Source organism: Panthera pardus, unplaced genomic scaffold, assembly GCF_024362965.1.
Source record: "Panthera pardus isolate Hobbes unplaced genomic scaffold, ASM2436296v1 HiC_scaffold_13, whole genome shotgun sequence".
Classification (NCBI taxonomy): Eukaryota; Metazoa; Chordata; class Mammalia; order Carnivora; family Felidae; genus Panthera; species Panthera pardus.
In genome coordinates this window covers 31,382,085-31,410,009 of record NW_026526688.1, presented here as the reverse complement: position 1 = coordinate 31,410,009, position 27,925 = coordinate 31,382,085, and the positions used below count along the sequence as shown (strand labels likewise).

At 39.4% G+C, this 27,925-nt stretch overlaps 1 protein-coding gene and 1 pseudogene across 1 annotated transcript in view; one reads left to right on the top strand and one right to left on the bottom strand.

Annotated features, from left to right (window-relative positions):
- Positions 1-5,803, bottom strand: part of ADRA1A (adrenoceptor alpha 1A) — a 161,488-nt gene extending 155,685 nt beyond the window's left edge. The window contains exon 1 of the mRNA XM_019466879.2: positions 5,684-5,803. The gene's annotated coding sequence lies outside the window, so the exon portion shown is untranslated. The remainder of the gene's footprint in view (positions 1-5,683) is intronic.
- LOC109277384 (5'(3')-deoxyribonucleotidase, cytosolic type-like) overlaps positions 1-27,925 on the top strand; it is a 51,821-nt pseudogene that overhangs the window by 2,968 nt on the left and 20,928 nt on the right.

Sequence of the window (27,925 nt, the reverse complement as noted above, 5' to 3'; positions counted from 1 at the left end):
GATGAGCCTTGAAATGTACTTGGACTCTGGAGATACTTCTCTTTTACTTACCTTTTATTCACGGCCTAACTTTGCAAGGAAAATGCTCTCTTAATAATTGAAAGACTTCAGTATGCTGCCAGTTAACATTTTACCAACATTGCGTCTCCCCAGTGCATGCTTAGGAACAGAGCCATTTCATTGTCACAGCAGAACAATTGCCCTTTTCCAATGCAGCCTCAGAGGGGAGAGGTGTAAAAATAATTTTACAATCAATAGTTGTCAGACCTTACGTATGTAGGGTACATTCCTAGGACAAGTGTTAAGATACTTAAGCTCATTCCCAAGCCATTCTAAGGTTATCCCCAGCTATTAAAAAGAAACAAACGAGCCACAATATCAGAGCCAACTTTATGATTCCTTTAGAAAGAGTAAGAAGCTGATGGCATCCCTAAGACGTTTGAATGTAAATTTGAGCATGAATATCCATACGATGCGCACAAACCTACGAGGCAGGTTCAAATGTTTTGATACTTCCCACAAATCACACTACACCCCTTTTTGGCATTGTTTATCTTCCGATCAATGCAGATGTAGACACATCCGTCAGAGACTTGGGAGAAAATTACATATCTAAAGTGACTGACATGGTTCCTTTTTTCCCCCCCCCCTTATAAAAGCCTAATATCTGCGTTGCAAGAAACTCGATCCCAAGAAAGTCATCTTCCCCTTTAAACGGCAGTAAAAGATCTGTCTTCAAGATGACAGCAAGCGGGAGTTGAACTGGAGTGACGGTAGTGCTACAGAAACGAGGGGCTGAAGTACCGCTTCTCAAGCTTAGTTGCATGCTAAAATTACCTGGAGAGTTTTCAAAGATAATAGTGCCTTGATCTCACCCCACAGATTCTGATTTGATTAGTGCTGAGTGCAGCCTGGGTGTTGAGATTTCTGAAAGCTCCCTGGTGATTCTATTGTGCACTCAAGGTTGAGCCACTGGGGTAATGGCCATGGGTTTAAGTTGAGCACTAGGTGGAGGGTGTTGGGTGAGTCATACAGACTCTAGAAGCCTCATTCTTCCTGTCTGTGAAAATTAGATAAATACCAGTATCTTACAGGGCTATTGTAAGGATCAAATAAAGTAATGGATATGAAATTTCCTTGAAAACTATAAAGGGCCATACAAATGTGCACCATTAGAGATATATTTAGACCCTCTTGCTCCAAGGAAATAACTTAACGATATGATTTGTACAAAAGGTCATGCTCCAATCACTTCTACAGGAAACAAATGTCCTGCCAATTTTTAAGATCATTTTCGCCACTCTAATAGATTCTAAAGCCCAGTGACCATTCTGTATGATATGTAGATTTTATACGACAGAGGAATATTTCAATGCTGTTGCCAAAATGGATTCATGCATAATTTAGCAGTCCACCAAGTTTTGGTTTTTTTTTAAAACCAAGTCCCCCAAATGGAAAACTGAGGCAGGTATACTGGCCGTAGGATTTTATCTCTGCATAAATGAGATGTAACCAAAAAAAGGAAGTTACTGGTACAATGAAGAAGATGAAACCTATAAAGAATGTGCAGAAACCTGCAAAATACAGGGAAATTGCTCAAATAAAAGTTAAGGAAACTAAGGATACAGAGATGGTCAGTGAAATTGATGGCATAAAGGGGAATTGAGATTCTTATGTGGATAATGCCCACAGAGTAATGGGAAATGAAATTTGAGGAAAATGAGTTAAAAACAAAACAAGAATTTCTGAAAAGGGGAGTGGAGACAAGGACACAAAATAGAAGGGAACTTTGGGGCCAAGAGAGAGTTTATTCATAGGTCCTGGAGCTACGAGAATATACTTGAATACTAGTAGGATTGATTCCTGGAGGTAGGAATGCTCTGAGGAGAGAGAGCTGATTGAAAGAAGGGCTAATTGCAGCAGTGAGGTCCTTCGGAAGGGGTTATGAGAAGCTAGCTGAAAGGAGTAGTGGCCGGGTAAGAAAAGAGGTGGTACATTTCAGAATGGAAAGACTTTTTCAATATTATCAATACAGTGACAAGTAAGATCCACAACTAGGAGTGTTGGGGGAGGGATTCTTGTGGACAGTGAAGGTATATAATATTGTCCTGGAAAGCATGCTTAGAAAACAAGGTAGGATTGCCAATCTGTGTTCCATGTCCGTTTGTTGTTGGCAGTCGTCAATTCTGTATGAGGTCAGTCGGTACTTTGGTCTACACTTGGGAATAGGTGTGGGAAGGTGAGTGTTGAGGTTAAACAGCATGGTGGTTTTACCTGGGGCGGACAATGGACGAGGTTGTCATATTAGTTTAGTTTCATGAGACATTTAATGAACACTCACCAGGGAGTTGTGGGAAAGGCAGGATGCACAGAATGCCATGGTAGGATCTCCTCAAGTGTCTCTTTCTTAAATCAGTGCAAGATTTGCCTAGCCAAGAGGCAGATTTGGGATGGGGCCAACTGGGAAGATTCAGAAAGGCAGTGCGCTCTCTGTGGGGCTCAAAATCATTGAAATACATCAGAAATACAGGGCCAGCTAACTCACTTTTCCACATCTTCTCCTTACACAGCTGGCATGGTGTGTTGAATGGGACCCACCAAGACATGTCCACTGGGAACCTGTCGATGTGATCTTGTTTGGAAAAAGGATATTTACAGATGAAATTAAGGAACTCTTGACGACGACAACATGGCTAAAAGTGGACCATAAATTCACTGACTGGTGCTTTTATAAAACAAGAGTAAGGAAGGAAGAACACACGGAGGAGAAGGCCATGTGAAGACAGAGCAGAGATTGGAGTGTTGGGACCATAAGCCAAACAATGCCTGGAGCCACTTGAACTGAAAGAAGCGAGGAAGGATTCTTCCCCAGAGCCTTCAGAGGGAGCATGCCCCCGTGGGCACGTTGATTTTTGGACTTCTGGCCTCAAGAACTGTGAGAGAATAAATTTTGGTTGTTTTAAGCCACCGAGTTTGTGGTAGTTTGTTATGGCTGCCCAAGAAACTAATAGAACTGGCGAAATGTAAATAGTTCCTGTTCCCAGTAAAATAAACAGTGCCTTCAAGTAAATGGTACAAATAATAAAAATAATAAATCTTGCCAGTGCTGACCTAGGTCTATTGAGCATATTTGTGACACGCCTGTGGCAACTTAGAGGGCGTGACATTGGGCCAGACACTAATCCTTGACCAGTGGGTTGCCAGTTGCCTGAAGACCTCAACAGAGCCATCCAAAATCCTGAAATGGAATCGTGCATGGCCTGGAGCTGTTTTCCAAAAAGAAGTGACTCATTCTCATCTAAAATTAAAAAGCACTAATATCCCATCTGAGGACTTTTCTTCCGAAAACCGAGAAAGAAAACTCAAGAGAGAAAAATTACAAAAGAGGAAAGAATGTTTTGTTGTTCTTTTTCCCCCCTCAGTGGAGGTCAATTCGTGATTTTGTGCCTATTTCTCCTGCTTTGGGTAAATGTTCCTTGTATGGGATCTGACTCTTGTCTCAGTTCTGAGTAGAAATTAGGATAACATTTGATTTTCTGCTGTTTCAGATAATTAACATCAAGACACAATAACTGAAATTGATTGCATTAGAATAGTGTTGTGTTGTTGTTGTTGTTGTTGTTTCCACTCAAATGACAGCTCATGTGGTCAACTGGCATTTACCTGCTGCTGACCTTAATAGCAAGGATTCTGCTTGGTGCCTGGGATTGAGCAAACTGATCATATCGTGTCATGAGAGCATGAGTCCCAGTTAATGATGACTTTCTCTCTGTGGCTGGCAATAGGTAGAGAAGAAACACGACCCAGCAAATGGTTGGGTGCTTATGGGGGACGGGAGGGGTATCAAAATATTGGTTTTGCTGTTGCCAATCCTTGCCTGAAAGATATGGCTTGAACCTGAGAGAAAATGGGGCATTTTACTCCTGCCTCTGCATTTGATGTAACTGGTCCCCACTGCAGAACAGAGGGCTGAGTTGAATTATCTGCCCGGAGGCTGGCACAGAAGAATCACAGATCTGGCTGGAACAGTCTATATAGTGAAAACCATGTCTGCACACCCCAGGAGGACTAATCACCGAACATGAGAGAACCAGAGAAAGGGAGCTTGCATTGTTTTTCTCAACAGGGTAGCAGAGAACGCTCCCGAGACTCATGCCTGCCCCCACCCCACCTACAATCCCGCTCATTGAACTGGTGATGGGGGAGGTAAAGGTGGGGGGAAAAGTCATGTTATTTTCAAGGTTCCAGTAATGGCTGCTTCCCTGAATTGATACATTATAGGAACTGCTAATGGGAATTCTGTTTATAAATTTATCTTGTAGTTAATAAAGTTAAAATTACTCAACTGCACTTACAATCATCAATGTCAAATAAGCACCTGAATTCTCTGTGGGAATTTGTTGGATGTTTTCTGCTATAAAAGTGAACCATGTCAGAAAAACAAACCAAAACGAAACGAAAGAAAACATTTTTCTTCCCAGCACGAAAGGGAAAACAAAACGAACAAAACAAAAACCTCAAACAAAACCAATAAAATGGATTTATTATATCCTCAGTTAAGTGACTGATGCTATCTAGTTATGTGACACGCTGTAAAATGATAAGCAATTTCAAATAAGTTACAGTGTTAAATCCAGTGCCAGTAATAAATCCCTTAGTTGGAACTCAGTGAAACACACATACACTTCCATTAATCATTTCAATCAGTGTGTGGACACTGCAGCTCCTGGCCTGGCCCTGCCTGTTGTCATGTGAGTCTGGGCCACGTCAGGGTCTGCAACCCAAGGAAATAGGAAAAGGTAAGTGACAACGGCGACTCAGTGTTTATTATTCCATGAAACTAGGTAGTTCCTGTATGCCACCTCCCCAGTTCCTTCTGCACTTTAGGGGATCGAAACCGTGATGAAGAGGTTCATTATCAGTGGGCATATGAGGTAACTCTTCCCCAGCTCACTTGCTGGGGAAGGAGACTTCCCCGGCATTTTTTACTTTCTTTTGAGAGGTATTCATGTCTAGATATATGATTAAGACGTGTCGATATCAAAGGACCAGGTTTCTATAAACTTCGAGGTAGTAATGTACTGAATTTCATAAGCTCACACCCTTGACACTTGAAAACATTAAACCTCTGTACACGTTAAGACGAGACCACACACAGCAGATCTGCAAGAACAAACGGAAATCAGAGGTGGGAGGGAATCGCTTTGGTCGTGTTGCCAGGAAACTGACGGCTCTACGTCGTGTTCTTTAGATTCCTATTAGCTCCTTAGCACACTTTACCTACTTTCCTAGTTCCTTCAAGAGAGCACAGACGGACCTGTTCTCCACTACCCTCACTAAAAAGGTGACATCCCTTGCTATGAGGACCCTCGCTTACTGCTTATGGACACCAGCCTTAAGTGCCTGACATTCACTAATGTATTTAAGCCCCACCATAAAGCATAAAGATAGTTACAGTTTTTATGTCATCTTGTGGATGATAAAATGGTTGCCACCCAGATAGGCTGACTCAACCCACACTCTTTTCTTTCTTTTTTTTTTTTTTCTCTAATTTAAATTTTAGGTAGTTTAACATACAGTGCAGTACTGGTTTCAGGAGTAGAATTCGGTGATTCATCGCAGCCATACAATACCCACTGCTCATCACTCTTAATCGATGTGCCATTCTTCCACTCTCTCTTACCTTTCCAATGGCCATTTTGTTCGTGAGGATTCCTGAACTGTGTCTTCCCTGAGTCTTCCTCCTATAAAGGTTTCTGATAATTCGCAAAGAGATTAAATGACTTGCTAAAATGTGTACAGTGAGCAAGTGGTGGAACTGAACTTAAATCCAGGCCTTCTGATTCTAAATCCTATTATCTCTAATGACATCACACTACTGGATATAGCTGAAGTTTTCAATTTAGGAAGAACTGGCTCTGAAACAAAATAGCTGGCACTATTTCGCTTCTTTCAGAAATAAATTCCAGATGGATTCAAGAATTAAATCTTGCAAATGAAACCATAAAAGTCCTGGAAGAAAATTTTGGTGAATATTTATGTAATCTTGGAGTGGCAAAGGCCATTCTAAAAATGGCCTTAAAGGAGGAAAGATGGATACGGTAGATTTCACAAAAAAAAAAAAAAAAAAGTCCGCATGTGAAAACACTACAAATCAAAAAGAAAAGGCAAACAACTCAGTTTGGGGAAAGCAGTTCTCTCTTTTACTGATAATTATTTTATTCATTCCAAGCATATTGACACTGGGGTCAAATGGAGATTAGCAACAGATAATGCCCCTGCCTTCAGGAAGTTTATAATTGAGAGAAGGGGTCAGATACTGATTGATGAATGTGCAATCGCATGAAACAAAAGGAACATGGTGCTATGATGGCAGGTAGCAGATGAGCCTAATGAAATGATGTCCGCACGATGACAGGAAAGACTTCCTGCGGAGGAATGTTTGAGTGGAGATCAGAAGAGGAGTCTACATCGAAGGGAAGGCAGCAAGGGGGAACATTCCAGATAGAACAGCATACCCTTATGGGGAAGAGAGCATGGCCCATTTGAAGACAAAGAGAAGGCCGGTATGACCCAAAGCCAGAGAGTAAGGACGCATATGGGAGGAAGTGGAGAGATAGATGCCAATCACCAATAAAAGGACTAGAGAAGATGAGCAGGTTTACACAGGATGGAAGACCAAAAAGTCAAATTTGGACATGTTTGAGATATTCTAGAATGGTCCAAATAAGTGGTTGGATATAAGAATCCAATGTATGGAGGATAGGACTGATCAAAAGATATAAATTGAAAGTCATTTAATAGATGATAGATAGATAGATAGATAGATAGATAGATAGATAGATATAGATATAGATATAGATATATAACAATGGCTTCATTAAGCCATGGTCACAAATGCAAACATGCAGGGAGGGATGACAGAGTAGAAAGAGAAGGGTCCTAGGGCTGAATCTTGAGGAATACCAATATTTAATGATCAAGGAGGGGATGAGCCTACAAATGTAACTGAGAAGATTGAGCCAGTAGGAAAGCCCAGGAGAGTGTGATGTCATGAAAGCAAGGAAAGCCAGAGTTTCAAAAAGGAGAGCCAAAACCAGTGCCAAATGCTGTTTAAAGATCAAATACAATGAAACGAAATAAGCTGGAAAGTACCCACTGCATTTAGGAGGCTACAAGTCACCAAGAACTTTAATAAATGTTTTCCTGGTAGATAACAGGAACAGAAACCATACTGGAGTTGGTTGAAGGGTGAGTGTGTAGGGAAGGAGGAAATTGCAGTAGCTAATAAAGAATATGTTTAACAAATTTGTGAACAGAGGTGAATGAGTGATAACAGAGAGAGATGTGGGATTTAGGAAAGGATTTTTTTGTGATTTATTAATTTACTTTAGATAAGAGAGACTTATGAATATAGCTGTATGAATCCGAGTTTACAAATTTAGTGTGTGCAGCATGGACAACTTTTCTGAATTTTTCTAAAACTGGACATAAGATATAATGTCTTATGTCACCAGATTGGTAGAAATTTAAACTCCATTAATTTATAATGTTATTCTTTCCTCAGTATAGTATCCAAGTTCAGGGTAAGTCCACCCAGGTGTCAGCTGTGCTCCCATGATCTTTCACCAGGAATGCCCCATCTGCCTGTGACACACTCCACAAACTCTACTCCTCTGGATCTGGCTGTTTCCTGAGATCTCCCAAGAGCCAGGACTCCTTGCTCTGGAACCCAAGGAACTCTCCCTCTTATGTTTTCCCTTTACTGTCTTCCCTTATGTAGAAGCATCTTTTTCCTAGTCTGAGTGGTGGGGGCAGGAGCGGAAACCTTACTCCCTCCCCTGGTTCTCTAATACTCCTTTTGGTTCCGCTGTGATCTGGTGGAACCCAAATGAAGAAGACTTAGTGGCATTCTGTTTTCTATCCTGCTTATGCCTTCACTGCAACTAAAATTTATCCAGGTGGTAGTTTTGTTCTCTGCCTTCCAACTAGTCTTACCAAATAGAGAACAAATAGTATAATGTATACTATCTTGTACATTGTTATATCTCCAATGCTTATAATAGTGTCTGGGAACAATAAGCTTTCAATGACTGTCTGCTTATACACAAGAAGAAGAAGAAGAAGAAGAAGAAGAAGAAGAAGAAGAAAGAAGAAAGAAGGAGGAGGAGGAGATGAAGAAGAGGAAGAAGAAAAAGGAGGAGGAGGGGGGAGGGGAAGAGGAGGGCAAGAGGAGAGGAAGGAGAAGAAAGGTGGAAGGAGGGAAGGAAAGATGAAAAGATATGAGGAAGGAAGGAAAAAAGGAAGACAAAGATGGGGGGGAGGGAAAGAGACAGAATGGGTTGATGGGTAATAACAGTGTATACTTCACTTCGCATTCCTCACTGTCAAATGTAAGCTGGGAGCTAGCCTCTTACTAGAATCTCCACTCTGTGATCCTTGATTGACGGATGCATTACCTAGAGACGTAAGCTTTACATTTTCCCCACCTACTGCCCCAGGAGACCCAGAAGATCCTTTCCATATAGTCTCTGGCTGGGCTTTTCCCTCTTCATATGGTGACCCTCACATGAATTGGCCTTCCTTTCAATCCAGCTTCTTATTTCTTGCAGAATTCTGTTAATAGTTCTGGCGCTTCACTTGAATGCGACACTTCTGTAGTTTCTAATGGCAATGTAAATTTTTACCTGTGCTGCATTCTTAGGTCATCCCCATCGGGAATCTAGAGGAAGGAGTAAGTAAATACGTAATTTTCATCTTGAATCAGAGTCCGTGTATGTCTTAGCAAACATTCATTCGGCAGCAGCCCTGGAAAGAGAAGCTATGGACTGTCCAGTATAGTCAGTGGACCCTTTGAGAAGGTTGAGGTCCTTTTGCTGTAACTGCAAGTAATTTCATTAAAGCCAGAGCCAACTTGGCCAAAAGAAAGACTGCAGTGTTTCCACTCATGGATGTCTAGGCCTTTTTTCCTTCTCTGCCAGAAAGTGCCCTGAGGCCAAAGGGAAGGGAAAAAGAGACCACTTGTCAGCAGGGAGAGGGTTTCCCTTGCTCTAACCGTGCCCAGGACAACTTGGCCATCAGGAGTGCCTGGGCAGAGAAACGTGTTCTTGCACGTGAAGGACGTGTGGCTGGGGGGCCTCTTTAGGTCATCGCTGCTGTCGCTGTCCCACTCCTCTAAGAGAAAAAGGTTTTACAGAATTGGGTGGAGGAGTGCTTGGAATCTTTTCTCATTCTTTTCCTGCTTCAATCTCGCTTAACATCAGGCACTCTCTCTAACCTTTTATGGAAGTAAAACACAGCCGAAACAGTGGTCCTCAGGAGGGCGGCTCCCCGACACCGTGCCCCCAGGAGACACTGGCAATGTCTGGAGACATTTTTGATTATCATGACTGTGGGGGGAATGTTGCTCCTGGCATCGGTGGACAGAGGCCAAGGATGCTGCTAAACATTCTACAAAGCACAGGACAGCATCCCACAAGAAATTATCGGTCCAAATGTCAACAGCGCTGAGGTTGAGAAATCTGGATGTCGATGTAAGTATTCCTTCAAACAATCTCTCGGTGCAAAACCAAAACAAAACAGAAAGGCATGGTGTTGAGTTGGCTTTTGGGTTTTCTTCGGGGCAATGTAGAGAAGGAGAGCTGCGATCTTATTTTTCATCTATTTTACATACAATTCACAATTCTCATATATTTCACAAATGAAGGGGGGATTTATAGCCATGGGGTGTGGAGTCCAGCTTTCACCATGACATGTGGTCAGACTCTCTTTTCCATAATCTCCGCTTCAAAACCAAATTCAAACCTTCCTTGAACATCCTTGGTGAAAAGACATATCCACAGGAATGTATTGTTTGGGTACTTCCTTTTTTTAACCTTACAACCTTAAATATTTTCCTACCACTTTTTGACTTTATAGCTGATTTTCATGGGCGGCTTATACCTGTTCTTTCTTTTTTTTTTAAATTTTTAAAAATTTATTTTTGATAGAGAGAGACAGAGCCCAAGTGGAGGAGGGGCAGAGAGAGAAGGAGACACAGAATCCGAAGCAGGCTCCAGGCTCCAAGCTGTCAGCACAGTGCCGGAAGTGGGGCTCAAACTCACAAACTGCGAGATCATGACCTGAGCCGAAGACGGACGCTCAACTGACTGAACCATCCAGGTGCCCCAACCTGTTTCTTCTTCTAAAGCTTTTGTGAAGCTTTGTCCAAAAATAAAAATATATTGATTTAACGTAAGAATGTTTTTTACTATCATCTCTAAATTATGCAATGTGTGCACTTTTAATTTTCATAGTGTACTGATTTTGCTTATTTCTGAGAATAAGTTTATATTGCTTGACTTAATTTCACAAAAATGCTTATAAAAATTTCCTGTTCTTTTGTGAAGTCCACTTTGAAACATGAGCACATCCGTGCTTTATACACAGTCACAACGTCTTCATTAAGAGCACCCAGATGGCTGGGAAGTTACTCAAATTGGGATTTCAAAAAGAACAGTGAATAAATGTTTAACTTCTTTAGAACTGATACCTCAAAGGCAATTTTTAGGACATCTGATCTTTTGTATGCTAAATGTGGCTTATCACTAGGAATTGCGACAGGAATGAATACTGGCTTGAACAGGACAGAATTTTATTTTTTCACTCTTAAAATAGGTCTGGAGACAGGCAGTCTGGGACTGATACAGTATGGTTGGCTCCATACTGTCATCTCCGACTGAAGCTCCTCATTCTGAGTTCCTTTATCCTCAAAGCATGGCTTCTATCCTCAATGTCCCCCAGAGTTCAAGTTGAGGGCTGGAATCCCAACCATCACCTGCACATTCCAGGCCACAGCTGAGAAGGGTGGACAAAAGGGTAACCTTACCTTTCAAGAAGTCTTCCCAGAAATCTCATGTAATACCTCTTTTGTCATCTCATTGGCCAGAGTTTCTTCTCTATGAGGGAGATTGGGAAATGTAGTCTTTTGAGCTGGGTACTTAACCATCACAAATAAGATTAGAACTCTGCTACTAATGAGAAAGGCTTTTATAAGTTAATTTTTTTTTAACTCTTGTTTGGGAGTTCACTCATTTTCATTGATTTCCTCTGACACTCCTTTCCCACCCCTCACCCCTCCCATGGTTTTGGATTTCCATAGAATCCTGAGGATTCCATAGGTTTGAAAATTATTAGCTAAGATCATTTCTAAGGTACATGCAAATTTTAAAATTCCGATTCTTTAATTTTGTTTATTTCTAAGATAGCTGATGTCTAAAGGATCACATTTCTCTATTGATGTGCTTTTGAAAATTGTGGTTGCCAAATATAAGTGTAAAGGATCAATCTTTTAATTAATTTTCCTCTAGCCGAGCATTCCATATTCATGAAACATTAGCTCCTCTTTCCCTCTAGTCTCTACCAATTTCTGAAAATGGATAAAGATGAATTAGATTTTGCCCCAATACACTGTTGAAGAAATCTTTTTCTTTCTTTCTTTCTTTCTTTCTTTCTTTCTTTCTTTCTTTCTTTCTTTCTTTCTTTCTTTTCTGTTTCCTCTTAGCATGTGTAAACAAACTGGTGGAGAGAGAGTGGCTGGAGTGGCTGGAGAAAGAGTTATTTGCCCTGAAATTAGCTAGGTTGCATTTGATCGAATCCTGTGTTTTCTGGATTATTTGTAAGGTACATTTTGTTCCCCCTATAGCTCCAAAAGAATTTTGATTCTGAATCAGAATTAGTAAATTCTGATCACTAACATACGAAGGTATAGGAAGGACATGAGTATTGAGAACACACTCCCTTATACACCAATATTGTTTCTGCCACTTAATAGTTGTAAGGTCATAAACAAATGAATTATCCTTAAGGTTTCTTCATTGATAAAATTAACAATAATACCTATCTTGTTGATTTTTAGAGTTAAATGAAATAATGCATTCTTGGTGCTTTATAAATGTTAGTTTCCTTTTAGAGAGTAAAAGTTACTTACATGACTAAGTAAGACTTAGGCTCCTTCTTTGGATGTGAAGAACCAGGGCGGGATGGGTGTATAGAAGAAATCAGAACTATTGAGATGGCTTGGTCTGGGAATTCACGTCAAGGAATCAAGGAGGCAACCACTGTAGGACACAGGTTCACATATTTAGTTTCACTCTCACATATAGCACTAGTCTTATGCACGCACACGCACACATACTAAGTAAATATGAAACATGAAGCATCACAGACACGTGACAGAAGAAAAGAATCAATATTTTCTAGAATAATACTCTGGTCACGATTCTAACATTTCTTGGCTTCAAAAAGTGGCATTTGTCTGAACTAGGTTTATCCTTGGCTCTTTCATGAACACAGCCGTCCTGGCCAAAGGCTAAATTATGAATCTTCAAGTCTGACTTTGGCAAGCACCTTCCTTTCAGCACCTTCCTGACTGCCAGAATGGGGTGGGGGGAAAGGATGAGGAGGTATTGACCAAAAAAATAGAAAAGCCTGCACTTGGACATCACTACCAGCTTCAAGGATGTGAGGGGAGGCTTCTGAACACATCAACCTGGGATACAGAGTTCCTATTTTGAGGAGCACTGCCTTAAGAGAAAGCTTCTAAACATGTTCACTTTCCTCATGAGATGATAGCTGATCAAAATACCTCCTCCAGACCCAGCGTAGAGGGAGATCTATTACTACTCCTGTAAAAATAATAAACTTCTGTTATGAACACATCTGTTGAGAGAATCACAACGTATACTTTCTGCAGCAGCTTTTTATTATTTATTTATATTATTTATTATCTCTCTTCATGTATCCCCTTCCTTCACTTACCGCCCTTTCTATTTGCAACCCATTTCATAAGTCCTGTCTGCATAACACCTGCACTCTCCATCTCCAACTTTGCCGACTATGAGCGTTTAATCCTCTGAAAAGCTCAGCTGGCCCCAGGGTCTGCACCAGTCTGAGAGACCCGAAGTGGTTTTGCCCCCTTGTTCCTACTATTCGATGCCTGGGTTGATTTACTTATGTGTTTGGGTGCTTGCCTTTGTTTCCTGACTGGCAGTCCAGCTCCTCTTAATTCTTTAGTAAGTTCAGTGAATTAAACTTCAGCAAGTTGTACTAAAGCCTTGTCACTGCTGACCAAGACTAGATGTCTTTCACCAGGGGCTATCACATCCTTACCCCACACCAGGCTTTCTGGCTGAAGTTTACCCCAAATACTTCCTCTCACTGGAGGCTTGTGAATTTCTATTGTCTGAACTGTCACTTGGACCACGTTGTCTTCCCTATTACTGTTGCTCGAATCTGAAACAGGTCTGCTGAGCCTCTTTGGATGGTTGGTCATGCCCTTTGGGGACCGATTTCACAGAGGAGTTAGACTTTCTAACATCAGCCAAACCTGTCTGTGTGGCCAAGGCCAGCATATCCTGGTCATACCCCATGACCTTGAAGAACAATGCTCATTATAGAATGGTTGCATTTGAACAGTACAATTGTGTGATGAAAGATTAGCATGGACATTAGACTCCAAAAGAATACCAGATGAAGTTTATTTTGAATGCTCCCTTCATACCTATGTTAAATTTTAACATATTTTTAGGTTGGCTTCTGGGCTCTGTTTTTTATTCTCTTGGGTTTTTAGTCTATTGGTGTATCTTTACCATGCTATTATAATTATTACAACCTTAAAAACATGTTTTAGTGTATTGCAGAAAACCTTTCTACTATTACTTTATGCCAAAAACTTTTTGGTTATGTTGATTTACTTGAGCTTAATTATTTTGGAACATGCTTTCCTTTTTTGGTCATTTTCGTATTTTGGCATTTTCTTCTGAATGCTAAGAAAATTTCTCAAACTTTTATCATGTATTCGATCTGATGCAATGTTGATTCTGTTATTCTCTATACCTAAAGTCGTTTTAAAAGTCATAAATCAGGAGATCCAAGATGGAATGAAGAATGTGACTAAATCAAATTGTAATATACATACATACATACATACATACACAAATATACACACACACAGATTGTACCACAAATACATAAAATAACCTCAGTGCAGGTGGGAGCAAAGTCACTAAACTAAGTACCTCCTATGTTCCTGTGGAAATAATCAGAGTCTATAAGACTAAAAGGAACTGTACATAAGTACCATATTCTAACCGATATACTTGTTCCCCTTTGGGTATGAGTTAACACTTCTAATACCACTATACGTGTATACTGGTATCGAACAATTATGTTAATGGATGGCATATGGTGGATGCCAAATTTGCCCTGATGGATATTATAGATACACAGAAAAAGGATGCTAGAATGATCTATGTGGTAATGGACTAGATTAGGGGCATCAATATAAACTCATGTTTGGCTTAAAACAGACACATAAAGCCACATGTGGAAATATTTATAGATATGTGTATATATTTGGATCAGTATACACATGTATATTATTGCTCTGTCAGCTAAGAAGGCCTAGAAGAAATGACGCCCCAATGGCAATAAACATTCCTAGGGCCCAGATCTTGGTTTCTAATACATTTCTCATAAAAGAAACCAGGGCTTGCAGAAGAAATACTTAGCTCTTGGACTGGAGAAGGAAACATATGAGATGACTCTGGAACAACTTGTAGTGTCAGAAAGTAAGGAAATGATAGAGGCTGCAATGATGGAAGTATGCAAAAGGGACACGGGAGTCAACTTAAAGAGGTTCCGATGGCCAAAGCCAGAATATTTGAGCAACAAAATAAAAAATAAGTAAAGTAGTATTGGATTATAACCCAAGTATAAAGGAACTATCTATGACACCACAATGATTTAAATAGATGATTGATTGAATAAATAAATAAATAAATATGGAAGACCAAACAAATTACTCATGCAGAAAAATTCCAAATAATTTACGTAGAAACTCTGCCTTCAAGGAGATGGAACAGAAATCCCCATTTCTTGAGTGTGGACTGCACATTGTGACTTCCTTCCAAAGAGTGTAGTATGGATGGGGGGAAAAAGAACTTCCCAGTGGAAAAGTCTGTACGGACAACTTCAGCCAGGTGAACAAAGTCAGTATCAGCAGTCATAAATCATGTTGGTTTGTTTTCATGATGTGATAGTTTGAAAGTGGCACTTTATCCTTGTGATCTTCCTCTCCAAAACAAATAACCCTAGTCTAACCAGTAGGGAAAAAAATCAGCTAAATTCCAATTGAGGTACATTCTATAAAATGCCTGACCAGTAGTTCTCAAAACTGTCAAAGTCATCAAAAAGAAGAAAGTCTTAGAAGCTGTCATAGGCAAAAGGAGTCCAAGGACACATGAACTAAAATTATTATAGTATCCTGAGTGGGGTCCTAGAACATAAATTGGTCCAAGGAATTGGTAAACCTAAGGAAATTCAAATAAATTATGGATGTGAGTTAAAAATGTTATATCAGTACTGTTACATCAATTATGACAAATGCACCATATAATGCTAAGTGTTAATAATAGGAAAAACTCAGTGTGGGGTATATGGGAATTCCTTGTACTATCTTTGCAATTTTTCTGTAACCCAATATTGTTTTTAAAAACAGTGTTTATTTTTATAAAGTTACCATGGCATTTTTTTTCTCTGCATTTTTTAAAACGTTGTCAGTTCTCTTATCATCTCAGCTGCATCTTTCTCTATTTTTACATACAGTTTTGTTTTATTTGATTTCCTTGTGAAAGATACCAGATGATATTTAAAATTTCAACCCATTTCCTGTAAGTTTTAAAACTTCCATTTCTAACCAAAATGAAATAATAGGGACTAGATTTATTCTCCAACTTGAAACAAACAAAAGGCAAAAACAGACTTTACACGAGACAATATTTAAGACACTAGACATCAACAGTGAGGAACAAGGATCCCTAAGAGATGGAAAACAAATCAAATGAACACTATAATTGTCCAAGCTTACTGCCTTGAGAGAGCATTTAACTATCAGAACAAGAAAATGAAGCCAGGTGAAGCATGGTAGGCTCCTTGAATTGAGGGCACAGAGCTGAAAGTCCAGATAGAATAAGAGGGGTGCCCGGGTGGCTCAGTTGGTTAAGCGTGCAGCTGTTGATTCAGGCTCAGGTCATGATCTTGCAGTTTGGAATCAAGTCCTGCATGGGGATCCATGCTGAGAGTGTGGAGCCTGCTTGGGATTCTCTGTCTCTTTCTCTCTCTGTCCCTCCCCCCTCTGTCTGTCTGTCTCTCTCAAAATAAATGAATAAACTTAAAAACAAAACAGTAAAACAATGAGAGTTTGTAGGACTGAGTACTGGAGAATAGAAAACTGCACTGACAGAGAAAATTGGAGATCTCCACAGGTCCCTTGCATGGTCAGCAGAACATACAGCACCATGTGAAAAAGAAAATATTTGACCTTGGGGAAAGAAAATTCAAAAGAATGAGAGGAAACAGTATCTGCTACTCATAATGGGCTTGAAGAAGTGCCTGTTTCCAACATCTAGACTAGAAAACTTTATGATTAATGGAGGGTTGAATAGAGTGCTAAGAAGGTTCTTGACTAGTAGTAGGAAATAATTATAACTAGATGAGATTCTGCTCTGGTCCTGCCTAGAAAATCATATTAGCAAAATCAAAAGGATCAAATTATTTCTGAATTATTTATTTTTTTTTTAAATTTTTTTAACGTTTATTTATTTTTGAGACAGAGAGAGACAGAGCATGAACAGGGGAGGGGCAGAGAGAGAGGGAGACACAGAATCCAAAACAGGCTCCAGGCTCTGAGCTGTCAGCACAGAGCCCGACGCGGGGCTCGAACTCACGGACTGTGAGATCATGACCTGAGCTGAAGTCGGACGCTTAACCAACCAAGCCACCCAGGCGCCCCATTTCTGAATTATTTAATTGCATCCTAGAGCAAAGCTCAAGAATCTTCATAGGAATACAAAAATATCCAGTGTTCAATAAGGCAAAATTCACAATATCTGGCATCCAAACAAAGGTTGCCAGATATACAAAAAGGCAAGGAAATATGATCCATGGTGAAAAGAAAAATAGTCAGTTGAAACCAGTTGCATAGAATTAGCCAAAAAAAGACACTGAAACGGCAATAATTGAATTCTATATGTTCAACATATGAAACAGAGACATGGACATGATTTTTTAAATTGAAAGAGAACCTCTAAAGATGAAAACTAAAATATGTAGGATGTTAAGCACATGGATGTGATTAATGGAAGACTAGATGCTGCAGAAGAAAAGATGATCGAGTTTGAAGACAAGCAATAGAAACTCTTACTATTAAATACACAAAGAAAAATTAAATGCGTGAGGTATCATGAAATAGCTGGTAGATGTAATTAAGCCTCTGAAGGCGAAGAGAGACGGGGAACAGAAAAAGTGAAAGAAATTGGGGCTGAATGTTTTCCAAATGTGATGAAAATGATAAGTTCTTAGCTTCAAGAATATGAAAAAATCCATGAAGAAAAACTATGTCAAAGCCTGTCATAATTAATTGCTCAATACCAATGATAGAGAGTACTTAAAAGCAGGCAGAGAAAACCGTGTTATGTACAGAGGAACAAAGATGGTGGATGCTTTCTTAAAAACAGTTTAAGCAAGACACTGAAGCAGCATCTTGAAAATAGTGGAAGAGAAGGCTGTCAATCTAGAATTCTCTACCCAGAAAAAAACAATCTTTAAAAAAGGAAGGAAAAATAAAGATTTTTCACATACAAGAGTGAGGGAAGAACTTACCATCAGCAGACCCACGATACAAGAAATGATAAAGGAATTCCATCAGGTGGAAAAAAAAAAATTATACCAGATAAAAACCTACGTCTATGCAAAGGAATGAAGAGGAATGGAAATAAGGTTTTCCCTGTTATACGAAAGTAGAGTGTTAATCTGCAAGTGAAAATGGCATAAAGTATCTCCTGGCTTTCCAAAAATTCACATTATGCCACTTCACTTTTAGGAACTCCCTGAGTACAGTGATGTTTGTTTTTGTTTTTGTTTTCGTCAAAGTGGAAACCCTTTTTGGATTTAACGTAGTTAGCCAAAACAGTAGGCCTTTCCTAAAAGCAAAGCGGTAGAACGCAAACTTTTGGAGGGCGGGGATACACGTCCTAACCACGCAGGTGATTATATATTATTTTTTAAACTGTTTAAGCAAAACTATAATGTTGTATTCTGCAGTAAACAAGGTACGTCTTGATAAAATATATTACAAAAATAGCGCAAAGGCCAGGAGGGAGGAAATGGAAGTATACTATTGCAAAGTTATTTTACTCTATGTGAAGTGGAACAAAACTGCATGAAAGTAGCCTATAATAAGTTGAAAATGTATATTATAAAGCCTGAAGTAAACCCTAAAATAACAAAATAAACAAATACAGCTTATAAACCAATAAAGGAGTTGAAATGGAATCCTAAAAGTAGTCAGTTAATCCAAAAGAAGGCAAAAAACAAAGACGGAAAAAGGAACAAAGAACAAATGGGAAGATAACAGACTTAAATGTAGCCTAACCAAGGGTTAAGTGTAAATGGTCCCAACACTCCAATTAAAGGACACTCTCAGGTTGCATTAAAATATACTGCTAATAAGAAGCAAACATTGAATATAAAAACACAAAGAGGTTGCAGCCACTCTGGAAAACAGTGTGGAGGTTCCTCAGAAAATTAAAAATAGACCTACCCTATGACCCAGCAATAGCACTGCTAGGAATTTACCCAAGGGATACAGGAGTCCTGATGCATAGGGGCACTTGTACCCCAATGTTTATAGCAGCACTCTCAACAATAGCCAAATTATGGAAAGAGCCTAAATGTCCATCAACTGATGAATGGATAAAGAAATTGTGGTTTATATACACAATGGAGTACTATGTGGCAATGAGAAAGAACGAAATATGGCCCTTTGTAGCAACGTGGATGGAACTGGAGAGTGTGATGCGAAGTGAAATAAGCCATACTGAGAAAGACAGATACCATATGGTTTCACTTTTATGTGGATCCTGAGAAACGTAACAGAAACCCATGGGGGAGGGGAAGGAAAAAAAAAAAAAAAAAGAGGTTAGAGTGGGAGAGAGCCAAAGCATAAAAGACTCTTAAAAACTGAGAACAAACTGAGGGTTGATGGGGGGTGGGAGGGAGGGGAGGGTGGGTGATGGATATTGAGGAGGGCACCTTTTGGGATGAGCACTGGGTGTTGTATGGAAACCAATTTGACAATAAATTTCATATATTGGAAAAAAAATAAATAAAATAAAATAATAAAATAAAATGCCAAAAAAAAAAAAACAACCCACAAAGAGGTTGAAAATGAACAGATGGAAAAGATATACCATGGTAATAATAAGAAGAAAAAAGTTGAAGTGGCTTGGGTAGAATCACATGAAGCAGATTTCAAGGAAAACTTTATCAACTATAAAAAAGATCATTTCATATTAATAAAGGGTTCAATTTATTTTATGAAGAAGGTATAATAATCCTAAACATTTGCGCACCTAAAAATAGAGCTTCAAAATATAGGAAGCAAAATTTGATAGAAGTGCAAGGAACAACAGACAAATTCACAATTAGAGCTGGAGATTTCTATACCTTTTGCTCCATAATGTAGGGAACAAGTATATACAAAATCGGTAAGGATATAGAAGACTATCAACCAACTTAACCTAATTGACATTTACAGGATACACCACACAGCAACAGAAAACATATTAGCTTCAAGCGCACGTAGGTCCTTTATCAAGATAGAATATATTCACGGCCACACAACAAGACTCAATAAATTTAAAAGCATTAAAGCGGTAGAGACATCAAAGGTAGGAGGACCGTAGGCTTGTTTTGTCCCACAAACACCACGACATAGCCATCAGATCACCCTAAATACCTCAGAAATGGCCCTGAAGACTGACAGAACAAATTCCACTGCTAAAGGGAGAGAAGAGGCCACACTGAAGAAGGTAGGAAGGGTGGAGACATGGGTTAGGAAGAAACAGATTGCAGGTGCTCCGGAGGAGAGGGAGCCATGGTCGTGGAGAAGGGCAAGAGAGAGAGAGAGAGAGAGGAACACAGAGGAGAATACACAAGGAGAACATTTCCCTAAAGCCATTGGCTTGGAAAATGAGAAGGGCTGAATAAAGTGGTTCTTGCAATCAGCAGGGCTTAAAGCCTGGAAATTTATTTATTTATTTATTTATTTATTTATTTATTTATTTAAAGCATGTTTAAGCGGTGGCGAGGGGGAGAGGGAGAGAATCGTAAGCAGGCTCCACACTCAGTGCATACCATGTGAGGCTTGAGCCCACAACCCTGGGATCGTGACCTGAGCCAAATCAAGAGTCAGAGGCTCAACTGACTGAGCCACCCAGGCGCCCCCATAATAGAAAGATATTTTTAACAATTTTGAATTCTTTGGAACATAAATAACACTTCTAAATAACTCAGCAATTGGGGGAAAATCAAAAGAAAAATTATATTTTTAACTGAAGAAATGAAAACACAGCATGTTGAAATATGTAGAATGTCACTGAAGTAGTGTTTAGGGTAGAATTTGTCGTATAAACAAACTATATTATGAAAGAGCAAAGCTGTCATGTCAGTGATCTCTGTTCCAAACTCAAGAAACTAAAAAAATGGGAACAAATAAAACCCAAAGTGAAAAGAAAAGGTGATAATAAAGATCAGAGCAAAAATCAATACTTTAGCGTACAGATAAACATTATATAAAATCACTAAAACCAAAACCTGGGTCGTTAAAAAAAAAGTAATAAAATTGGTTTACCCTAGACTAGAAAAGAAGAACGTGAAAATCACCAATATTACAAAGAAGGTAATATCACTACAAAATCCACAGATATTCAAGGATCATAATAGTATTATGAACGATCTTATGCCAATATGCCAATACTTGATCAATTTGTATCAATTGGATGTTTCATTGAAAGACACAACCACAAAACCTCATTTAAAAAGAGACAGATAGAAGAGAACTTTTGGAAGTGTGTCCTGAGGACCATCATGGACCCGCTCACCAGCAAAACCAAGCATAAGTGGGGAAAATTATAAAGGACACCCAACAACTTTAAGCCCCTGGAAATTGTCCTAAGGGAATATAGCAAGTGAAGAAAGATGTACTCAAGAAAATCTACTGACTCTTGCTAAGAATAGCAGGAGTCTGTGGTGCTTGAGACATGACTGGCTCCTTCCTCTTGTCCACTGTACCTCAGTTTGATAAAGTTTCACTCTGTGCAGTTGTGGTCAATATGATAGAACTCCTTTCCCAAAGATCAAGGGCTATGGTATCTCCCTGGAAGAAGCAGTTTGCCAACATTTCTCATCCCTCCCATTCCATGTTACAGAGGCAAGATTCCAGACGTGTGAAGCCGAGAAGCTGGAGGCTGCCTTCCTTCACCCAGCCTCCACTCATAGGGTAGAGACTCTACTCCAGGCATGGAAGGTTGAAACTGTTCCATGTATGCTTGAGAAGGGTGTGTATTCTGCTATTGTTGGATAGAATGTTCTGTATATGTCTGTTAGGTCCATTATTCACAGCCATTGCTTCCTTATTGATTCTCTTTCTGGATGATCTATCCATTGCTGAGAGTGAGGCATTGAAGTTTCCAACTATCATTGTATTACTGTTGATTTCTTCTTTTAGGTTCGTTAACTTATGCCTTACATATTCAGATGCTTCCAGGTTGGGCACGTAAATATTTTAAACTGCTGTATCTTTTTGATGTACTGACCCCTTTATCGTTATATAATGACCTTCTTTGTCTATTTTTACCATTTTTGTTTAAAGTCTATTTTGTCTGGTATACGTATTGCTACCCCTGCTTTTTTGGGTTATCATTCACTTGAAATCTTTTTCCATCCCTTCACTCTCAGTCTATGTGTGTCTTTAAGGCTAAAGTTAGTCTCTTGTAGGCAGGATATTGTTGGCTCTTTTTATTTTATCCGTTTCAGCCATTTAATATCTTTTATTGGAGAATTTATTTCTTTTATGTTTAAAGGAGTTATTGGTAGGTAAGAACTTACTATTACCATTTTGTTGATTGTTTTTTGGTTGTTTGGTAGATCTGTTGCTCCTTTGCTGTCTTTGTTTTTGTGTTTGTATGGCATTTGATATCAAATGCTTTGACTTCCTTATTGTGTTCTTTTGTGTAATTATATAGAATTTTCCCTTGTGGTTACCATGAGACTTACAGAAAATATCTTACATTTATAACACCCCATTTTATTTTTTATTAAAATAATTTTTTAATGTTCATTTATTTTTGAGAGAGAGACAGACAGACAGAGAGCAAGCAAGGTAAGGGCAGAGAGAAGGAGACACAGAATCCAAAGCAGCCTCCAGGCTCTGAGCTGTCAGCACAGAGCCCGATGCGGGGCTCAAACTCACGGACAGTGAGATAATGACCTGAGCCGAAGTCAACGCTCAACAAACTGAACCACCCAGGTGCCCTTATAACACCCTATTTGAAACTGATAACAGCTTAACTTCAGTAGAATTTATCAACTTCACACTTTTCCTCCTCCTCCCCCTCATGTTTTAGGTTATTGCTGTTACAATTTACATGTTTTTTTTTAATTGTGTAACTAATAACAGATTATTATAGTTATGGTTGTTTTTGCTACGTTCTTTTTTTTAACTTTAAAAATAAAGCTGTAAGTGAGTGATGGACCACTAATACCATATTGCAGAATCTAACTGTGACTATGTGTTTACCATTACAAGTGAGATTTGCATTGCCTTTTTATGTTTTTATGATGTTAATTAGCATTTTATTTCTGCTCAAAGAACTCCCTTTAGCATTGTGTAAGGCCGGTCTGGTGGTAAGGAATGCTCTCAACTTTTTTTGTCTTTTTTTTTGTCTTGTCTGGGAAAGTCTTTATCCTTCTTTGTTTCTGAAGCATAGCTTCATCCAGTATGGGATTCTTGGTTGGCCATTATTTTCTTTCAATATTTTGAATGTGTCATTTCATTCTCTCCTGGCTTGAAATGTTTCTGTTGAGAATTCTGTCAATAATCTTACAGGGGATCTATCTCCTGTTACTTCTCTCTTTTCTCTTGCTGCTCTTAAAATTCTTTCTATATCTTTGACTTCTGACAGTCTAATTATAATGTGTCTTGATGTAGCCCTATATAGGTTCAACCTATCTGGGGTCCTCTGAACCCCATGTATTTGTAGGTCTATTTCTCTCTCCAGGTTCAAGAAGTTTTTAGCCATTTTTGCCTTAAATACATTTTCTGTCCCTTTCTCTTACTCTGAAATTCCTATAATGAATATATGGATTTTTTTCATCATGTCCCTTAATTCCCATGGGCTTCTTCCCCCTTCTTTATAGTTTTTCTCTTTTTGCTCTTCCGACTAGGTAATTTCCAATGTCCTATCCTCCAGATCACTGATTCTTATGTATGATCACATCTCCTTTTCAAACTCTTTATTGAATTCTTCAGTTCAGGTATGGTATTTTTCAACTCTAGGATTTCTGTTTGTTTTTGATAGTAGCTATTTCCTTGTCAAACTTTTCGCTCATACATTGTTTTTCTACCGTTGTTTAGCTACCTGTGTTTTCCTGTAGTTCACTAAACTTCCTCAAGAGGATTATCCTGAATTCTCTGTCTGACAGATTCATTTCTTTCAGAGATGTTACCGGAGCTTCATTAGCGTCCTTTAATGGTGTCATATTTACCTAATTTTTTGTGATCCTTGATTGCTTATATTGGTACCTGAGCATCTGAGCAATGGGACTCCTCTTCCAGGCTTTACAGATTTGCTTCGCAGAGTCAGTGCTTTACCAGTCAGCTCAGTTTGGGTTTCTGGATGTGCTGGTTAATTAGCCGCTGGTTAATGTCTTTGGGCAAAGGGGGTTGCTAATATAGTGCATTTTGGGGCAAGGCAACTGGTCAGGTTCTGAGAAAAGGAATGGGAGTATCTGCCGGTGGCTGAGAACAGTTGGATAGGACTGCTGGCTTGGTTCCCTACCCAAGTGAGACTGCAGAGTAGGCTCTGTGTTTGCCTGGATTCTTTGGTCAGGATCCAAGTTGGCAGATCTCCATCTCACCTAATTCCCTGGTCAGAGTGCATCCCAACCTGGTTCCATAGATGAGCAAAGCTGCTGGTTGGTTTTACTGTTTGGACGCTGCAGGTATAAGTTTGGTCTGCCAACATCCTTATGCTAGTTATTGCAAGCCTCTCCCCCTTTCTCTCTCACAGTCAGATTCCCAGTAGTTGAACCCCCATGGTGTGAGATCAGAGCTGGGGCTTCTGTAAAGAGACTCTCATGCTGATGGGAGTTGGTGGCCCCCCATTTTTTCCAACTGGAAAAACTGTAGGCTCGAGGGAGACTTCTTTGCATGGTGCTGTGCTGGCCAGGGGAGGGGCCATGCAGTCAACATTGAGCTACCTCTCTTATCCTTCTAGGGCAATCTATCTTAGTCTTTGTGGTGCAAGGGGTGCTTCAGTTTCACTACTGTGTTCTAAGATTCTCTCAGTGGTGTCTTGTGCTTGAATAGTTGTTCCTCCTTCTTCTTCTTCTTCTTCTTCTTCTTCTTCTTCTTCTTCTTCTTCTTCCTCTTCTTCTTCTTGGGAGCAAACTCAGCAACAGCTTATGTTGCCATCTTGGTGACAATAGTCAATCTAGGCCTCCACTTCTTTCCTTCATGTTAGCAGCTAGAAGAGGGCTTCTGCTGGTATTCACTTTAATTCTGCTACCTCTGGCTCTTCTCTCCATATGGAGATCTGCTAAATAGTTATCAACTCCACAGGCATAAAATCTAAAACCAATTCTTCAAAACTTGTGATGAGTAGGTGGCCCCTTTCTCTAGGATCCAGCCCTCAGGCAATTCCCCTTAATTGCTCCATGCCAATTGTCCAGCAGTGCTGGCAGGGAGGACTTGGAGGGAGGACCGTGCTGACTCCACAGTCTTCCCCAGAAGCACAACAGAATCTTGTTTTGTGGGAAATTATTAATTGCTTACCAGGTTGCCAGGCACTTATGTAGGCACTTTGAATGTCAGCCATTGAATCCCTAAAACAACTCTGGTACTGTTCTAGAACACCCTGTTGAAAAAGGGACACAAGCAAATCCAAGCTGCCGTTTGTTTATTCCAAATGCAACTTTTTCTCCCTATGCTACTTGCCTTTTATATTTAACAATTATTTGAGCAAAATGAAAGATGTTTTTTTCCAGGCCTGAAAACTGGCTGATCTTTTTTAGAATGGATGTCCAAATGTAGATATAACATATATATGTATATATATATATACACATGCACCTGAACATTGTTAAATATGTATGAGCATTATTGTGTGTATGTGTGTGTGTGTGTGTGTGTATATATTTATATACACACATACATATAGATACATACACATACGTATATATGTGTGTGTGTGTATATATATATATATACATATATGTATATATATATATATATATATATAATTTTTTATGTTTATACTTTGGCTGAAAGCTTCACCTCTCTTTCTGACCACTAGAAATAAAGAATTATCACATATATCTTCTTCAAAATTAAAAAGAAACACCAAACAAACCCCACAAAAGACAAAATCCTTTGTGTTTTATGGTATAGAGTCAGTTTAGTTGGGAGAGTGTTGAACATAGTGAAGAATTCCTATATCTTCTGGGTGGTCTAGGCAAGGTACTTCACTTTCCTGAACTGGAGATCCATCTGACAAGTCACAATATTCAGTTGGACAACTTCTAAATTTCTTCCTGTCTCTGATAGTCAATAATCCCAGTCACTTATAGATCTTCTGCAACATGTACAGTCATCACCCAAGTGCAGATGACCCCCCTCCTCCCATGCTCAGCTTGATGAGTGGCCAGTATTAGCTTCTGGCTTGGATTCTACTTGAAAGAACACTTGGAATGCAGATAGATCTAAACTTTTAGAGATCTGGATTGCTGAAGACGATGAAAGGGCTTTCTTGAGGTTCTTTCAATGTTATTAAGAAATGACAATGCTAATTAATTCATTGGCATGATTTGCTACCTAATGAGATGATTGCACTCTGATGCACTGAGCCTGTGAGACTTGCTAACCTCAGGGTTCTTATAATTTAGTTTTACCTCCTGCTGACTCACATTTTTCTAATGGCTTGAATCAGCTCTCATTTTAACTCCTTTGCATTTTCTCTAATTTTCCTGCTGCAACACTTCCTGCCTCCATCTTCAAGACAAAAGATGGGGGATTTTTAACTGGAGAAATGGAGAACTGCTGAATGAGTAGGCAATTAGTTGCTGAAAGATGTGCCAAGTGTCATTGAAAATAGAATTTTCCCCAGATTTGCAGGAAGGGATTTGGTTGCACAGAGTGCTTCTCCACAGTGGTGATTTCGGCTATCATATTGCCAGGTCTGTAAATAGGCACCTGAACTTCATAGTCTTGGATCAAAACCTAAAAGTCTGCATTTTATTGTATTAAGCATGTCTTCGAATTTAGTTTCAAGTTTTATTGATTTACTGCTTGATTAGGAATCCTGAAAAATGGCTACATCTCCTTTACTATTTTGTAAAAATCATGTTAGTGATCTCTGTAGACAGATAAATGGTCCCTAAATATTATTGCATTTTTGTATTTTGGAATCAGTGAGCATCTATCCTCTTGTGAGGACAGAAATAGTCAAAAAAGAAGACCAACGTTCCTTAACAACCTAAATAATTTTAGAGATAAAAAAATAGCCTTGGAAATGGTAGCCATCTCACTTTATAGATGAGGAAACCAGATGCTGAGACTTTGAATGTCATGTTCAAAGTCGCAGAGCTGGTTATTAAATAGAGCCACACCTAGGGTCTCTTCAATCTAGTGCTCCTGTCCCCAAACCACATAGTCTATCCAACCAGGGTCACTGTCCTGGTGGACCAGAAAAGCAGGGGTGGCCACTAGAGTAGGTAGGCCTAGAGGACAGAGTGCTGAACCAAAGATTATTTTTGAGGCTTAAGATCTAATGGAACTTTCCTTGCTATTTTTCAGACTTGCTTGGATCCATGACTGCTTCCTTCTTTTCTATTTCTTCCTTGTAGAATGGGAATATCTATCTTATGGCTGTCTCCCCATTGTATTTTGGAAGCAGATAACTTGCCTTCTGATTCATAGGTTCACAGCCAAGAAGGAATTTTGCTTTAGGATGGATCAGACCTTGAGTCTCTCCTGTATCTGATTTGGATGATATTTAGTCAAGATTTTGGACTTCAAGTTGAAACTGGAATAGGTTCACTTTTGGGCTGTTGTAATGGGGTAGATGTATTTTGCATATGAGAAAGATATGAACTTTGTGGACCAGAAGGTTGGATGTCATGGGTGGAATTGTGCCCTCCAAATTCTTATGTTGAATTTTCCTGTTACTCCTTACCTCCTGCACCCCCGTTCCTCATAATGTGACTATATTTGGAGAGGGGGCCTTTAAAGAAGTAATTAAGGTAAAATAAAGCCATATCAGTGAGCCCTTAATCTAATATGACTGGTGGCCTTATAGAGAGAAAAGGTAGGAGACAGACAGGGAAGAGCAAGCTGGTGTGGGTCTTGCAAGGAGAAGACAGCCATGTACAAGCCAAGGAGAGAGGCTTCAGAAGAGATCACCCTTACTGACACCTTGACCTTGCACTTCTAGCCTCTAGTGCTGTGAGCAAATAAATTTGTTTGTTGAAGCCACCTAGCCTATGGTAAGTCGTTATGACAGCCCAAGCAAACTAACACACTACCCTTGATTCTATTGTCCGAAGCACAATCAGTATTTCTGGAGGATCATGTTTTTCTGCATCAATGTCCTTACAACTGGGTGTTGCCAGGGTCCTTGTTACTCGTCCTTACCCATTAAGGATTTGGCTGCAATAGTGGAAGATACGGATGGAAGACTGCAAATAGAATAATAGCCTTGAACTCCGCATTCCCCCAGTATTTGTAAAAATGAAACTTTCCTTTTGATTTAAAGAAATGTGCTTAAAT